Source organism: Symsagittifera roscoffensis, chromosome 3 (genome assembly GCF_963678635.1).
Source record: "Symsagittifera roscoffensis chromosome 3, txSymRosc1.1, whole genome shotgun sequence".
In the NCBI taxonomy this organism is placed as follows: domain Eukaryota; kingdom Metazoa; phylum Xenacoelomorpha; order Acoela; family Convolutidae; genus Symsagittifera; species Symsagittifera roscoffensis.
In genome coordinates, this window is record NC_087064.1 from 14,790,214 (window position 1) to 14,809,164 (window position 18,951).

General features: G+C 34.3%; 1 long non-coding RNA gene across 3 annotated transcripts in view; it reads left to right on the top strand.

Moving 5' to 3' along the window:
• Positions 1 to 18,951, top strand: part of LOC134842687 (uncharacterized) — a 41,611-nt gene that overhangs the window by 21,463 nt on the left and 1,197 nt on the right. The window contains exons 1-3 of one of the 3 annotated variants that reach the window (XR_010162529.1): positions 15,094 to 15,354; positions 16,894 to 17,035; positions 17,427 to 17,504. This is a non-coding gene — a long non-coding RNA (uncharacterized LOC134842687). Of the gene's footprint in view, positions 1 to 15,093; positions 17,036 to 17,426; positions 17,505 to 18,951 lie in introns of those variants that run through there. The other 2 variants (XR_010162530.1, XR_010162528.1) reach the window with 2 other exon arrangements.

Here is an 18,951-nt window from a genome sequence, read left to right on the forward strand (position 1 = left end):
CTCGAAAAAATAGCAGTAATGTAATTTCGAAGCCATGCAGGAAAAGATATTTTTTGTAATAAGTCAATTCTGATCACTCCATTTTTTCTTTTCTTCTTTTCTCTGTCTAATGACGTAAGGTGGTTGTTCTTTTTTGTTCTATTTGTCGACATACATTGCACTTAAAAGTCGAAACAGAAATTTTCAATGATTTTAACTATCAGCTGTCATTTTATTGAATATATTTGTGCCTCTAAAAGACTTAATGTCAAAAATGTAGAATCCTGCTGAAAATTGATTTATTTTCTGAAAGATTAGAAATTGTTGTTTATTTTAAGTAGTGTTATGGTATAGGAGCAATAATTTCAAAATCTTTTACCGTTTCAATTTTGTTTTTGGTCGTTTTCCATCTCGTCATCGGACCTTTTTTTTAAACTTAAACTGAAATAACAAAAATTTATTCCAGAACTTTCAAACACTTGATTTGAATTCAAAACATTTTCAGTATATTTATGAAGAAACTTCAGTAACGAATAAAAGCGTCTCATATCTACTGAATTTTTTTTGTCATTGAACAAAATCCAATTTATTTGGGCTCCAGTCACATAACATTCGCTTTATACCTTTCACAATTTTCAAATTAAGAACGTCTAGTTGTTATATTTAACAAATACATTGCATCCTTCAGACAAGGATTGCTTTTTTTTGTTTAGATAAGCATGCTCAAGTTGCTCGTAATTTCAAGCCGTAAGAAGCATGTTTGCACTTCAGTAACTATGCAAACTATTCTTTCGTTTTTTCTATATAAGGTTTTGTCCTCAATAAGGTTTGTTGAAATTCTACAAAGAAGATTGAAAAAACTGGATGATGTATTGAAATTTCACGTTTCTTAATGAAAGCTTAGATTTTGTATACTTTTCATTTTCTTTCTGGAATTCAACCAATTTTTCAGTAATCCTTACAAACCACGTATTTGTGTTAGCTAATTTTTCAAAAACAGTTTTTTAACATTCTTAGGTGAAATGTTGATACTGTCAAAACAATTGAGAAATTAATTGTAATTCCTTGCTGCTATCAGCCTCTTAGTCAGATCATTTTTCATTACTTTTTCCATTTTTAGTAAAAGTAAGCTAGTATTGTTTCTTATGTTTTGTCAAAGTTCTGAAGCAAACAAAAACAAAAGACCACAAAATAAAAAAGAAGAGGCTGTCTTTTTTTATTTTGCTCTTTTTATCTAGTTTTAGGTTCTTTAACATACGAGTGCCCCGTTTGATCATATCGTTCTCATTTTTTTCTTGTTTTTCGTCATAACTAATGAAGAAATGATGGCGTAAAATAGAAGCTAAAATATTTTTTTGCCATTGTTGTATATTCCTCTGAGTTTTTCGAAAAGTTATTTCAGAATCCATGAGGGTTAAAAATTTCAATTGTATCCCAAAACTTTTTGTAATTTCGAAATCATAACCCAAACGGTGTCCATATCTTACGCTTTTTCGGAAAATTGAACTAATTTTAATCTATCTAATCTTAACCTATCTAACCTTAAGGATCAAAATTAAAGAATAGCAAAAGTTACATTTAAATTTGATGAGTCAAAACTTGAATGATCGAAAAAGTAAATTATGCAGAGTGGTTTCACAAACTTTTCTCAAGCTGAGCAAACTTTATTTTCAATTCTGATTTAAAAAAAAATACTTAGCTATTAAACAACATAAGATGACTACAATTAGTCATACTTTTTATTTGTGAAGGAAAAATTAAGATTTAAAATTTTTTAAGCCCAATTTTTGATGTTGTGCCATTTTGATTTTCAAAATCATGGTCAAAAGTCAGAAATTATCGAGTTAGAAAAAGTTGCAAATTGACCCAGATTAGCCAAGTCTTATCTGATGATGCAAAAAGCGACCAAGGTAAACAATTTTCTTCATAGCGAGAATCAAAAAAATTAAAAAAAAACTCCAGACGGGTTGCATCTATCTGAGCTAAATATTTTCAAAATCTTTATAGGCTGTTTTTACGAGTGGTTTCTGAAACAGATCTTAATTCCTGGCTTTACGGGTCTGTGAGTGGCTCTCTAGATATTGCTGTTCTTTACATCGTTGACACTAAGGAGCCTAGCGTTGTAGCGTTTCAATCGACCGATTAGGTTCAAGAAGCTGATAATCGTAAGATAAAAACTAAAAAAAAGAATCGCAGATTAAATTTTTTATGATCGATGAGGTAAGAACTGAGCTAAAAAAACATTTGGATTTCTCTGATAATCGAAATTTTATTGGTTTGTTTTGATGGTGTTTTTACAATCATTTCCTGTCATAGTGTGTTTCTGTGGGGTTTCGTAATTCATCGCAACTATAAACAAAGTCGGCTATGTCACAAAAGCAGTTGAATCTCTTTTCTTTTTTGCTGCTCGGGTTTCGTGGCCGTAAACAGTTACTAAATATCATAAACTACTGCTTGAGTAACAGAAAAACAAAATGATGCTGTTTGATTTTGTTTTGCAAAAATTATAAGGTTGTTCTTCACGTGATTGTAGCACCTTGAGTTGGATTTAATCGAGATCGGAGACTGTAGTAATTTGCATATAGTACAAAATGACCGGGGTGTTATCTTCCATGAAGGACCACTTGGTATAGGCCGTAATGATCACCATGGTTTATTTGATCAACAATAGTCAGCATGAGAAAAGCTGATTTCTCATCAAGTACGGTTTTATACCTGTTAACCCCATTTAGAATTTTGGTATGTTTTTGAGTATGCCCTTTAAAGATTGTGGTTCCACGTTTAGTGAGGGCTGCAAATGAGAAAGTTTTTTGTTATAAAAACAACTGGTGTCTTTCACTGTGCTACAATCGTTTGCTCAATTATTTCCGAAAAACAAACTTAGTTTCATATTACGCACAAATACAGAATTTTTTTCGCTTAGCGGTGAACGACTAAATTCCTGATTAACCAGTTCTAAAACTGAACAAAATCTTCTACTTAGTTACATTCAAAACGCGGAATAAAAGTAGAGTTTTTTGTACAATCTCTTGTCTTCTTAAGCAGCTGATTTTTTCTCTATTCATAAATTAAAATAGGCTTTTTAAGTTTTTTCTAATCTAATAGCCCAATCTTTGATTGTGTTTCCATTGCATTTTCTCCGACTTCTTTGTTACTGAGAAACGGATTTTTGAAGAATGAGAACTTGTCAAACATACTAGCCACCAACTCGGCAATTTCCCCGCTATCTATATCACTCTAGGTTGTTCCTGCTGAATCAGAGCATTTGCCAATTTCTATCGTCATGGTCCCTAAAATGGTCAAGAGAACGACCTTGCTGCTTGTTTCCAACAGCGAAAATACTTTCAGTGTCATCACCCGCAATTGGTCCCAACATACAATTTGTGTGATAGCGGATTCTTCAGACGCCCGATCCAGAAAACTGTCACAGTTCAACGGCATTGGCTGTTGATGATTTCTTAAAAATGTAATCAATGTTTCTAAATGATCAAAATCATTATGGTTGGAATTTACAGCGGAGGGGTGGTCATCTCTATCAATAGGATCAATTGCAATGGTACACCCGCTGTTTTTGTTGCCTTAGGAAATAGTCTGATGGCCGTCTTCAAGGATGTAGTTTTTGTCATCAAAAGCCTATAAGGAAGTTTTTGTTGAAGTCATTTTTTTCAAGTTGCGAATTGTTTTTTTTTTCAGTTCCGAACACAGAGCCAAAAATCAACTGCTCTCAATATTGCTGATGAGTCAACATTTTCTGATAAACTTTGTTTGAAAATTTTCCGCAGTTGGATCATATAATTATATAATAGGCGTTTCTACCACTCGTTTATTTGGATCTGAGAGTAGATTGGTTCGTAAAAGCCGCTTGTCGAATATTCAAACTCCTTTCAATATTTTCTCGGGAAAAACCATAAAGATTATTTAAAATTAACCTATCGGAACAAAATTTGATGTCGACATCAACAACGCTTCCAAAAATTGATTATTTCAGTACGTTGTTTTTGCAGCACTGGTTGACAGCAGATATGAAAATCAGCAGCCAAAAACCTGTTTTTTTTTGTCAAACAAGGTCGAAATCGATTGGTTTTACCTTTTTCGAAATTATCATTGCGTAATTAGTTTAGAAATAGTAAGCTAGTTTGTCTCGAGAGGGCCTAGAACCCGCACCGACGTACATTTTTTAAAATCATCCCAACCTATTTGCGTTAGACTCTTGACCAAGGCGGCTGGCCTGATTTTGCTTACTGCAATTATAGTTCAAGCTTAATATTGCTTTTACCATTTTCAGTTCAAGTGAAAACAATAAAAAATTCTTAATTTGATAAACACTAATGCGCTTGAAATAAGTCCATTGAAAAAAAAAATTGGGTCTTCTTTTGATTGCTACATCAAAATAAACAAACAACAAGAAAAAAAATTTTTTTATGAAAAACAGTTTAAGACAAAAAAAGTTTTTCAAAAACGAACCCTCAAGCAAAAAAGCATCAACAGAAACTTCAATTTTAAATCAAATGAAAACGCATCTTCGAAAAACAGTTTGAAAGTAAATTTTTCTAGAGAAAACGGAATATTTTGAGTTTGAGGGGTATAATTTCGTATAGTTTGTCTCTTGGTAACTCCTAACCGATTTTCAAAACAAGCAAACTATTTTTCGAGTAGTAGAGGGAATAGTTTTTTGGGCAACTCGACAAGCCAAGTTTTTTCTTAAATTTTTTTGCAAACAATGGTGCAAACTTTCACTTTTGATTTCGTACAGGAAACTGTTTGTATCAAAATACAAAGTTTGACATTCAAAACTGTTTACTTTCTATGGTAATGAAGTTTATAGTTGTGAAAATTTGATAGTTAGTGAACACTAGCTCCTACAGTTGTAGCATAATCCCAATTGAATTTTTTGGGAAAAAAACAAATTGAGTTTTTTTTAAGTCAACGCAGCTAAATTTTCCCCAAAGAAATCGTGCGATTTGAAAGGAAAGCCCTCAGTCCTCGCAAGGGGCATGTTAATCTGTAACTATCTAAACAAGCATTCGTTTGCGTTTTGACCATATTTTTTATCAGAAGCGCATCAGTAAAAATTTGAAAAGTATCTGCATACAAAAATGTTTCGAACCTTTTTGCGTTGAATTTTTTTTCGAGAATAACTGAATGATCCATGCACCAATTTTTTTCAATGAAGTTCATTTTCACCCCCAATAAGCAATAACAAGTCAAGTCAAAGTAAGTAGTTCTGAAGAAGACAGTAAAAACCGGTTTTTATGCCCAATGAAAACACTTCTCCGAATTTTGCACAAAGCATATCGGGTTGTAAAGAGATTGAAGTGTTGGGTTATTCAAAAAATTATTTCAAAAAATGTTTTTTAAAAGCCTTCCTTTTGCAATGAACTTGTTTTACTCATCATTGTTGAATTGGTACAGGAGTATGTCTCTATCAGAATACATAAGTTGACCTTTGTTTTCATAATCTTTGAAACTTTGCTACTTAAAACAGTAGTTTCCACAAATATTGGCAAATAACAAAAAAAATTCTGGAGTCAAAATGAACGCTAATAAATTTTCCCCAAAGATTTTGAAGGATTTGAAACGATTGCACTCGTTTATAGTAAGGCAGCGTGGTAGTCTTTGAAAACCCGATCAGCAAGGAGGAGGGATATAAATTTGTGAAACTCCTCCAGTTTCTGGTTTTGATTTCTGTAAATATAGACAATATCTCTGTTCGCTTTTTGACTTGATGTTTTACCATAGGCGCTTTGCTTAACAGTTTGTATCGATCTCGCTTGAATTGGTTTCTTGCTTATTGGCTCTCAGTCGTTTTCAAATTGATATATACTTCTAACATTTGATGCTTGATCTAATCAAACCTATTTTGAACTTAAGATATTCTTTTTTCTCAACTGCTTGAACAAATTATTTTGGTAGGGGACTCAACCACTCTTGGGATAATGTTTCTTCGGTAGAAGATAATGTGTGTTCCCAATAACTGTTGTGTAGTTGTTCTGGATTTTCGAGATCAATTTCTAATATAAACCCAATCAAAGAGTCTTCATACGCTCAGTGTATAATTCAAATTCATCTATTCGTATATTCCTGGTCGTCTATTTGATCTATAAGCTCAAACTGACGGTCTGGTAATTCTTCGGTTGGCCGCACACCACTAGAGAGGTTCCTGTCAACAATCAACCATCAACCTTCGTCAACCATCAACCATAGGTGCTAGGTTCTATCGGGTTAAAGCTAAGGGCATTCTCTGAAAAACCGACAATGAAACACAGATGTGCTACCACAGTGCGTCATTTTTGAATTGTATACGGTTCGAATAAAGCTCTTTTTTGTTTTTTTTTGCAAAATTTTTTTATATCTTGTCTCTATCGAAAAATGTCATGCCTGTGCGCCATATCCAGACCATAAGTGCAAAGACTAAATTGGCAAATATAACCGCGATACTTTGCCAGGTTCTGACTTTTGAATTCTTCATAGCTTTTCTTAGCAAGTTCTAGATCATTTAAGAAAGAGAAATTTTTCAGCCTATCGGCTTATCTGATCAATGTTGCGTGGGTGTAATTCTTTCACTGCAATTTTTTGAAAATTGTTCAGGTATGAATCATGATAGAAACTTTTTTCTCACGCCTCAATGATCTTCCAATGGCTTATTGGCTCTCAGTCGTTTTCAAATTGATTTATACTTCTAACATTTGATGCTTGATCTAATCAAACCTATTTTGAACTTAAGATATTCTTTTTTCTCAACTGCTTGAACAAATTTATTTCGTAGGGGACTCAACCACTCTTGGAATAATGTTTCTTCGGTAGAAGATAACGTGTATTCCCAATAACTGTTGTGTAGTTGTTCTGGATTTTCGAGATCAACTTCTAATATGAACCCAATCAAAGGGTCTTTATACGCTCAGTGTATAATTCAAATTTTCCTGGTCGTCTATTTGATCCATAAGCTCAATTTGACGGACTGATAATTCTTCGGTTGGCCGCACGCCACTATAGAGGTTATTGGCGGCAACCATCAATTATAGGCGCTCGGTTCAACCGGGTTAAAGTTAGGGCATTCTCTGAAAAACCGACTATGTAACACAGATATGCTATCACAGTGCGTCATTTTCGAATTGTATACGGTTCGAATTAAGCTTTTTTTTGTTTATTTGTTAAAACTTTTTATATCTTGTCTCTATCGAAAAATGTCATGCCTGGTGCGCCATACCCTGACCATAAGTGCAAAGACTAAATTGGCAAATATAACCGCGATACTTTGCCAGGTTCTGACTTTTGAAATCTTCATAGCTTTTCTTAGCAAGTTCTAGATCATTTAAGAAAGAGAAATTTTTCAGCCTATCGGCTTATCTGATCAATGTTGCGAGGGTGTAATTCTTTCACTGCAATTTTTTGAAAATTGTTCAGGTATGAATCATAATAGAAACTTTTTTCTCACGCCTCAATGATCTTCCATTGGCTTATTGGCTCTCAGTCGTATTCAAACTGATTTATACTTCTAACATTTGATGCTTGATCTAATCAAACCTATTTTGAACTTAAGATATTCTTTTTTCTCAACTGCTTGCACAAACTTGTTTCGGAGGGGACTCAACCACTCTTGGAAAAATGTTTCATCGATAGTTGCATTCTCCCTATTTATAGTTTTAGTCAAAATTCCAACACTTAACGATGTGTTTTTTGTCGATGTTGAGTTTGAAACTATCATACCGTTTAGCTTGCATTCATACAATGCGAGGCATATATGGCAAAGATCATACTTCTGAATGGGAAGTCCAATGTAAGGCGTATAATTCACAATTCGACTGGCAAGATTGCATTTTTCGTGGGCCCATTCAAGAATTTTTCCAGGGTAATTGAAAACTGTCAAGGCAATTTTTGTTCCATTGGTAAAATTTGTTCTTCATATTCAATATTTTGGTGTGATTTTTTCGTTTGATGATTCTTGACTTTCCAGAAAAAGTGAAAATCATCACCTTTGATGATAATTTTCCCTTTTTTTGACAGAACTGATTGAGAAATTCTCTTCCATCTCTCTGCTCGTAGTCAATAAAGTGGTTGTAATTTTCGATGCTCAATAAATGTCAACGAGAATCCACAAGCTTCACGTTTCTGTACAACTCCGGTTGAAGAAGCTACGGATTTCAGAAAAACTATAAATTTGAACCATATCAAAAGTGATACAAACGCAAAATTTGAATTTTTGAATCGTGGAACCAGCTTAAAAAGCCACGGGTTCCAAAAACTTGCAAGTAAAGTACAATTAGTTGAAACTTTGAATCAGCTTATGAAGTAAATCGCAATCTTTGAATCTTTGAATCAGCTTAAGTGGCCAGGGTTTCGAAAAAAGGTAAGTAAATCACAAGTAGTTCAAACAATAAAGCTGGAAGCTTTCAATCGTTTTTGAAAATTTCAGGGCAAGTCAGCTACGGGTCTTAGAAAAAATTCGAAATCGAAGTTAATCACAGTCGTACAAACATCAAGGCCTAAACGCGTGGCTACAATGTTGGTGTCGTCACCAAATTGTGTTGCTAATGGGTTTTTTCACTCCAGCTATTGTGAAATCAGCTTCTTTATTGGGTGTTATTTATAACATTTGATAACACAGATAAAAGGTAGCAAATCTTCTATCAAAGGATAGTGATGATTTGCAGGCTCTTATAAGAGAGCCATGCTCATTTCAAAAATCTTAGTTTCAGTGCTGTTATCTTGGTTTAATCGTTTTGATCTATGGTCGGTTTGATAAAACTCCTTTTTGATGCTGCAGCACACTTAACCCAATATCGTAGAGCTGTTCACAGTTTCTAATTGATGCGATAATCATGGGCAAACCAAAGTTAGTTGGGCACTGAGTGCACTTCCAGCTTTGTCTCTATCAGGATAAGTTAGTGCATCTGATGAGTTTACTTATTGTAGATTGGTTAGAAGTAAGTTGATACCATGTTTCAAGCTATAGAAAGCCGTAAAGCAAAGATTATAGCAATTTTAAGCGACATGATAAACGAAGATTTATCAGAGTTTTTCGAAAAAACAAGTCAAAACATAATGATCCACGGACTGACTGGAAGGAGCTTTCAATGCTTGAACTTCACATGAATGACATTGCAAAACCCGATCGCTTACATAGACAAAAATCTCGTTGACAGGCTGCATTTTTGCATCCATTTTAAAATAAAAATTGTCATTTTCAATCCCATTCTCATCACAGTTTTCATGAAGGAAATGGCATGAAAATTAATCCATTTCCTAGGCTCTATACTACTAGAGTTGACTAAGCCTCGAGTTTTGACTTAATCAAATAGAGCGCTGAACTAAACGTTTCTCGATCCTTCTTCGACACGGTCAATTTTGAGTTCTAAAAATTAACCTTTGTTCTTCTATGAACTACAAGAGGTTATGCGATTGACTTCTAAACCCCATAGTTTTTGCCGATCACAAAAAGTTCAACTATATCAAACACAGCTGAATTTTTTTCTTGGGGATTGCCTTTTTTTCATTTCATTTGCATCGACAAATTGCAGCACACCAGGAGCAGCATTAGTAGAGTCAGCTCTCAGGAGATATTTTCTTGAAAAACATTGAGAAAACTGCTAATTTTCACGGCCATTTTGCGTAGAAAAAGATGCGTTTCTTTTGAGGAATAACTTGTTTGTCGCACCGGTTGAAATAATTAAACTGGTAATAATTTCAAAAAAGAGGGGTCAAAAATCTTTTAAAACAAAGCAGTTCAAAGTCATTTTCTTAAAAATCAAAATGGTACCCACACAAAAACAGGATGTTTAGCCAGAAAAAAAATTGTAATGAAACAATTCCCGTTTCCAGGAAATTTTTTTGAGGTTTTTTTTTAATCACCGCGGAAAAATTATTATTTTAAAACCTCGCATTGTTTCCTCTAATTGGCATATATTTATAATATAACCTTTAATAACTTATTATTCAGAGTCTGCACTTTTCATAATAATAAGTAGACTAAAAAAAATTAAATATTTCAAGCTAATATCCATTTGTTCAAATGTTTAGAAAAAAATTACCGAAAATATAGACAATTGCAAAATATCTCATTACAAATCTTGACAATGTTTAGTTCTCATACGCTTCATACAACATCTCAAAACAAAAAATACATGTTGCCATCAACAGTTGATACCTCTACTTCTTGCTTTTCAGCCAAAATGTTAAGGTTCTCAAAAGTAAAAAAAAATTGAAACTTTGTTATAGAAAAAAAAATGGTATTTCAGAAAAAACCATGTTTTTTTGAAGTTTGCAAGATCAATTTCATTGTTCAAAAATTTTTAGTATAATGTTGATTTGCTCTAGTTTTGCAGTGCAATTGAATTAAGAACACATCAAATGCAGAAAAAACTGATTTAGCAACTGTTTACAAACCATAAAATCAAATGAAGACATTTAAAATAAAAAAAGTCAACCCGTTTCAAATTTAAATCAGATCTAAATACTCCAGTGTCAAACCTAATGTTTTTATGTTCTGTTTTTTTGGCCCTAGATTTAGAGAAGAGGTCAACTTTTTCCATATGGTTTTTTGAGTTTGTTCCGTAGCCACAGAAAAATGCGTTGGAGTAGAGCAACCTAGTTCATCGAGCTCTCGGGTTACTCATGGTGACTCAATCTATCAATTCTCCATAAACAGTTAAAACTATCACTTTCACTGAGTCAAATAAATTATATTCAGCTATTAGAGTCAGATCACATTCATATTTATTCAAAGTGATTTTGGTTCAACTTAAAAAAGTTAAAAATTCCATTAATTTAAAAGCAAAAAAGCCTTGAATTGTTTCGAAAAATCTTTTTTCAGAACCAGAAAACTGGGTTTGAAAAGAACGAAGCAATTTTCAAAAAAAAGGTTTACGCGGATAGGAAAGTGATTGAAATGAATTGGAAAGAATCAAAAGAAAATAAAATAGAGGGTTATTGTAATTTGATTAGAAATCAGTCGAATTTTTTTCTTCCTTATCAGTTTTTTTAGCCAGGGCGTGTACATTATGTTGCTTTGAAACTTTTTCCCAACACATCCAACTTGCGGTCAACCAGAAAAATTTGTTCGAAATTTCAGCTTCAGTTAATGTTTCCTTTGACGCCCAGGAATTTTCTTATCAATTATCATGCTATAAGTTCTAGATGTTTTGACGCAAATTGGATTCAAATACAACTGCAATTTAAAGTACATATATGCATATTACGAAAGTTCATACCGCGTTGATTTTCGTTAACCAAACGAGTGCTACATTGAAACTACATGACTAAACCAGTACGAATAAAAAATCCTGAAAAGTCTTTTAAAAAAAGTTGAATACCATGACTTTGAGTGGGTGCTAGAGTTTCCTTAGCGGTGAAGAGATTCCAAAATTAGCAAAACCAGGAACATCAATCCTAGCGCAACCAAGTGGGATAACTAATATGAGTCAAAACAAATGCAACCCCCAGTCTGAGTGTAAGTGTGCCAGAACATCGCATCTCCCTTCAAAAACAAACAAACCAAGCAAGACTCAAATTAATACTTCTTCACAAAGTGGCAGAAATTATGCCCGAGTTTGAGTTTTTTGAATAATTCAGAAGATATCTCACTGAATATACCAAAAAATATCGTTTAGCTAGAATTCAATGCAGTCAAAAGACGTGCACTTAAGCTTTTGCTTTGTGCAAAATCATCTAAAAAACAACCATCAGTTAACAATAATAAACAAAGAAACTGCTGTGTTGAGTGACAGAAACAAAGTGATAAAACATTCAACAATGCTGCATCACTGACATCAAACAATTCTGCAAGTATCTTTTATGCAGTTTCAAAAAAACAAATGCGCAAAGCAAGCATTTTCAAACAGAAGAGAAAAATGGCGAGAAAAACTGATATCAATTAATGGACACCATTCTGCTGCTTTTTTGTAAAATCTGGACAGATGATGAGTGGATATAGAAAACTTTTTGTTTGTGCAGCGTTTTGTTGAAGAAAAAGATGAATTTTAGCCAAGTTTTTTGTTTGGTTTATAATTGAATTGAGTTTGGTAGACACGACTTATTTTTTTGATTTGGAAAATACCCGTGTAATGATTTTGACATGGATTTTGTTTGAAAAAAGACGGTTTAGTGTTTCAACTGGAATGGACAATTCATTACTCAAAAATACTTAAAACGTTTTAAACTTTTTAGATTACATGCATTATTGCATGAAGCAGCGGGATATTTGCCAGAGAAAAACACCAGTTCTAGCTACACATATGCATTGATCTAATTTTAGTCTTTCTCATTTTTTACTCCCGCAGACAAATATTTCTGATATTTGATCTAATAACTTAAATTTCAGATTTTGCAAAACTTATAATCAATGAAGGAATCAAACAAAAAAGAAAATTTTATCAAATTAAAATGTTTTCAGATTTTTTGGTTTATTGCAAAATGTTTTTCTACAAGCCTTGACAAAAACACTAAATTTTAAAGAAAAGTTCAGACTGCATTTTTAAAATACTTGTTTTGTCACATAGTAACAGCAAATCTTAACGACCTGGTTTCATTGCTTTTTCACCAAAGAGCACATTATTCTGAAGTTCGAAAAATGGTATTATAAGAAACTCTTATGAAACAAAATTGTTAATTGTAAACAATTGTTTTTATTTTTGTTGAAAGATAGTTGTAAAAATTATAAATTGTAAAAAAAGTTTTTATTTTGGCGCAATTTAAAAGCAATAATTCTATCTGGCAAAGAATTCTGATTTCCATAGTTTCATTTAGAAAAAAAATCAGTTGAATTCAAATTAAATGCAATCAATAAACCCAATCTGAGTTTTAAGTTTAATTATAGTCCATGTGTTCCGGTGCTTAGTCCAAGGTTGTTAGCTTTCGCCTTTTCTGTGGCGCTAGATTTAGAGAAGTGGTCATAACTTACACGTGGTTGATGCCGGCTTTGGAAGACTGTTTAAAGAAAAAATAACTTCAGACAGAGATATGAGAGTTGCTCTCTCAGAAATGGTTATCCTAACGAAATTAAACAATGTCGTTGATCAAAATTTTTGACTTTCAGAGCAGTGGAGAGAAAAAACAGTAATTCCAATGTGTAAATTCCATTCCTTTTTTGGTGGAGAGAATACTCACATACTCAAAAAAAATACTCACTTGAACAATGAGATAAAAATAATTTTCAAAGACAAAACTCATTGCAATGCAAGTCCGCAAAATGTCATATATAGCATGAACATTTGGTTAAAGGCAAAGAAAGGAATCACTCAACCAAATCCTCAAACACTCCGTCTGTTAGTATACAATGCCAAATTGACAAGAACAGTAAACTTAACCTCGGTTACGAACTTTCGTTGCATCTTATGTGGGAAACGAACCGAACGGATCTCATTTTCCATATGATTTATCCAGAAGGACAAGTGCAAAACTTATCCACACTGAAAACAACCAATATCAAACCATTGGAGATTAAAAAAACGTCATTGTTAAGTGTCAGTGCATCAAGTAGAGGCATAAAAAATGGTACTGCTGACAGCATTGAAATTGATAGCCGAAATTATTTCACTAATCTAAATCACAAAAACTATTTACTCCGTTCGTACAGTTATTCTCAATACAAATGCGCACACAAAGCATATATTAGCGCCTACTTCAGTATTTGGTGAATTTGTGTTGACTCTTTAATTGAAGCCTTTTTGTTGACAACAAATGGAACAGTTTTAAGAAAATCAGTTTCTACTTCCTCATTTCTCTTGACAATAACGACAAAGCGGTAGGAGATTTGGCGCTCTGTTTGTTGGGATTGAATGAGTTGGTAACTTGTTTACAAGGCTCGTTAGTCTAGCAGCTGCAAAAAAGGACGGAAAGCTTTTAATGTGTACAGCGCTCGAACTAATTAAAGTTGCTGTAAAACAGAAGTCTCCAAAAAAAATATTGGAAAACACGGTAAGAAAAACTGCAAAAAAAAACAATTTCGTGGAGTTCCAAGTCGAACAAATTCACCGATGATCTCACGGAGAAGAAGAAACTTAGTCGAAGCCTAAAAAAAACAACCAAATAGGCAGACCAGCAAAAAAAAACATAAAAAAACCGCAGATTTTTACGCAGTGAAGCTTCCCATATATCTCTGGGTTTGTTGAAAAAATGTTTTTAACGATAAAAATTGAAAAGGCCATCGAACAATAAATTGGACCAGTCTGTTCAGCTAATGGACCAATGCTTGAAATTAAATCACCTGTGACCGTAACATTTTTATTGATCACCGAAAAACCTACACGGAAATACAATGCAAAGAAACACGGGAACTTGGAGTTGATCTGGGATACGAAAGGACTGATCCTATTGTGTCTCATTCACTTTTCCTGGTGATTATTTCATTGTATTCTCTGTTCTCTGACTGTACCCTGTCTGCCAATTGTCTCAAATTTCGAAATAACAAAAATAACTTTGCCAACAAAATGTTCACTGGAGCAGTGTTTTGAAATAGCATGGATAGCATTTTGCGAACAAGCCCGCAAACTCATTCAAAAACTGGTCAGCGCAGCAGAAAACAGAAAGATATTTTGCTCGCGAACCGCGATACAAAACATAACATCATATTACACCAAAAATGCAACTCTTGGAATAAACCGATCGAATCTTTTCCATTATAAAAAGTTTGATTTGGAACAGATTACTTTGAGAAAGGAAATGTTTGCAAAAAACAACAGTACATCAAAAGGTACACAGGATCATACAAGTCCTTCCTTCAAAGCAAACTTAGTTTTGTGTTTGTTGCCTTGCGTGCTTAGAATCACTCCAGATAACTACAACAAGCATTTTTACTATTGTGCTTCAATCGCACTAGCAAACATCATGCTGCTCATGGCTTCCCGCATCCAGAAACTATTAACAGCTCAGTTTCACTCTATTTTTTGTTCTCAAATGCCTTTACACCAAAGCTGAAAATGTTTGCTTAAGCCCAACCGTTTGTTTCGTTTCATCCGGCTGTAAGTTACCAGGAATGCTCTCGCAGTTTCTGTGGTCAACAATTGGAATAAAATTAGCTGCACAATCTGATTTGAAACTGTACCGATCTGAAATACAAGTTTCTTCGAGTGTTAGCAGCCGACAACGTTCCACCTCACATCCTAACTAAGGTCATCAAGTTTGTGAGCACTAAAGTCAAATTTTTAGGTGACATATTAGGATGGGTGTAAATCAGAACTTACTTTTTTTCAAGGTTGAATCCGTTTTTAAATTCGGCATTGTTTTTTAGTACAAATTTTAAGCGTGATGACAAAAGAAACTGACAATGCGAGATTGATTTATGAATTTTGTAGAGCCACTTATGAAAAATGTTCAACTCGCGGCGAGTCTTCAGAACAGATTTTTTTCTGTGCGACTAAGGATAAGACGTTGGAGGGGCTAGTGAGTATAAGGCTGTTTTACTATTTTTGGAGGGTTACTTGAGACAAACCTTTGGCGGCGCGAATGTATTTAGGACTTTTTGAGCAAGTTTTAAAAAACAATTGTGGGATTGCAAGTGGAGATACTCCATCGGTAAAACAATTATAGATAAGACTTTGGCGGAAGAACATAACGTAAAACTTTGACAATGCGACTGAATAAGGGATTTTTGGTAAGATCTAAGAAAAGATTTCGGCAGCCTACTTGATAGGAACTTGTGCCGCACGATTTTAGTTGAGACTTTGGCGGAGCGGCATAAGATCAAAGTTTACGCCGCGGCATGACTGAAGAGAAGTGAGTTTCGCAGATTAATTAGAAATCCCTTAGGGTGATTTATGGAGAAACATTGAGCCGCATCGCGACTTATGAATAATCGTATGGAAAGCGTGACCACTGAATACTTATGGAAAATAGGTTTGGCGGCGTGACTGAATACATGACCTAGGCGGAGCGATTTGAAATAAATTTTTGGCCAGAAGACTGATTACACGGACTATTCGATAAGACCTAGGAAATGACTTGGCGGGTTGACATAAAAATAGGACTTTGGTCGCCCGACTTAAAATAAAAGTTGACAGCGCTAGTTACGATGAGATCTTGGAGGCTCGACTTGAGATAGGTTGTAGCGGCCTGATTGAATATAGGATTTTGGCGGCGCGATACCAGAAAGATGACTTTGCCATCATAAATTAAGAAATTACGTAGACGACAGGACCTGAGAGAAGACTTTGGAACAAAATGAGAAAGATTTTGAAACGCTGCTCGACTGAAAAAAAAACCATGAAGTCACGACATAAAATACGACTTGAGCTTTGCGACCTAAAATAAAACTTGAACGGCCTGATTGGTTATTAGGCTTTTTCGACAAGACCTATGAAACGACTCCGGCGGAGTCACTCGAGATAAAAATTTGGCGGCGTGAATTTATATAAGACTTCGACTGAGCGACAAACGATGAAACTTTACGCCGCGGCGCGACTGATGAAAAGTAACCTTGGCAGTTTGATCTATGAAGACCTCAGGTTGAACTATGAAAAAAATGTGCCGCGCCGCAACTCAAGAGCAGAATTTTCCGGCGCTAATTAAGATAAGACATTGGAGGCGTGACTGAATATATGACTTAGGCGATGCATGTTAAAACAAAACTTTTACGGTGCGGCTGATTTGAAGGCTTTTCGGGAAGACCTGAGAAACAAACTCGGCGGTTTGACATTAAAAAAAATTTGGCCGTGCAATTTTGTATAAGATTTTGGCGGCGCTACCTACGATAAATTTTTGGCTGCATTACTGAATATAAGACTTCGGCGGCTCGACACACGATAAGTTTTTGTGACGCGCGCGACTTAAGAAAAACTTTGGCATCATGAAATAAAAAAACACCTAGTTGGCGCGACATAAGTAAGACTTTGGAACAATTTAAGAATTGAATGTCAACGTTCTCTAGTTAAGCGTGCTCTCAGATCAAGTAAAAGTATCCCAATTCTTTTTTTTTGTTTATAGAGCGGACTGGGTCATACTGATCTCGGTTATTTTGGGTCCAGTTGGGATTCTGGTACTGATTTTCATTCTGGCCTACATTGATTGGAGTGAACAGATACGTGGAAATCAAAGATCGAAATCAGAAGATTGCAACTTACAATGAGTACGTTTAAAGCTTTAAGATTCCCCCCTTTCTTGTTGCAAAAGGGCAAACGTTACAAGGTGCAAAACTCACATCAATTTACCTTTGAATTAGTTTTTTTTTATAAAGGGGGGGGGGGGGCAGTTCTTTAATAAGTGCCATAGGAGAAGCGTAGGGAAGGGGAATAGTTGAAAAGATCTTTTTTTTCTGCAATGGGTTCCTAGAAAGTCGGTCAGATAACCCAAACATGCAAACAAGATTACTTAGTGTTAACAGTGTTTTAAAAGTTTCCTCTTGAATCAAAATAGACCAAGAATGAAAAAAAAAACAGCTATAAGATTTTGTGTGTAATTTATATGCACATACAAAATGTACTGCGACCAGAGCTGGCCATTGAGCATGAATTTTTCAGGGAACAACTTTGCGAGGAAGAAAAGTACAACGGAAGAGAACTATGCTCAGAAAATTTCAACGTGAATTTTGCATTCCGGTAAGTGTTTTTTGAATTTTGCTAAATTGAGTCGAAAAATTCTGATACTAAAACTTTTGAACCAATTTTTTGAATGGATTAAAAACAATTTAACTTATTTGATGGCTTTCAAAAGATCACCCATGTTGTTGTTCAATTGTCGAAGAACTGATTGAACCCTTATGCGCGGGCGGTTCAATCTACAGGAAACAAAAACTAACTGTTATTTTACACCAGTGTGTTATTTTACACCAGTTCCTAGTCTCAAAAATCAAAAAATATATATTTGACCTTTGATCAATTTTTGTACAGCTGATTGAAAAAACAACGTTTTGGTTAAATTGCGTGAGCCAGCGAGCGCAGTTCGCTTTTTAATACGTCTTGGAAGTCATTCCAAATTAAACAAGACTGCTCGTATCTGGACGAAAATTGATTTTTCCAACTACCTTCTCAGCTCTATGGATTAGGTTTCGCTTTGAAAAAAAGTTGAAAATTTTCGAAAAAAAGGTTCTAAAGAAATTTGGTCAAAATGCGGTCTTCATAGTGATTTAGGAGAGCTCAGAATATCAATTTAGTCGACCCAAAAAAACCGGTCGACAGAATTTTGGAAAATTTGTTTGAAATTCGCCCCTCCCTCGTAAAAATCATATACCTACCCCTATTTTTTATAATGGAGTTTTTTGTATTCATCTATAAACATTAAAAAAACGATTTTAATTGATTTGAAATGGATTTTAAAATTTTTTTAAATAATCGTAATATAATCCATTTTAAATTGATTATAACTGATTATCTTTCACTTGTATAGACACTGATTATAAAACTCGAATTGAATTGACTAGTTTTCTTAGGAAGACAAGAGCGGGTAGTCAATCAAATGACCGTTTTTTGTCCCAAATTATACAGATTCGATCATGATTGACAAAGTTGATACATGATTTGACCCGCTTATGAACGGTCCACATTTTAATTTCATTACAAGGCCAAACTGTGCACTGGATAGGCGCACAATTTTGTGTCAGTATATTCCTGGATTCCAAAAACTAATCTTTAAACATGTTCCAAGATGCAAATGCATTACACTTACAAAACTTCCGTGGATTCCGCGTACATATGAGTGTAACGTACATTTTGTCGGCACATTTATTGTGTCGCGGATTCCGCAACAAGCGAATGTAGCTAGTTGTTTTGGATTCCGCAACTGTAAGTGGATTCCGCAAAATGTAGGCGGAATCCGCAAATGTAAGTAGATTCCGCAAACTTTACGTGGATTCCGAAATTTGTTCAATACTGAACTTGCATATTAACAATTAAAAGCTGAGCTGGAATTCTTATGTCTGGCAAAGCGGAATTTAAAAGCAAAGACATAACCATTGTCAGCGGAATCCATGAAAAACTCTTAAAACATTGGTTACCTAAATCGGTGGCTGGATTTTGGAAGCATAACGCCGAATAAATTCAGTAATTG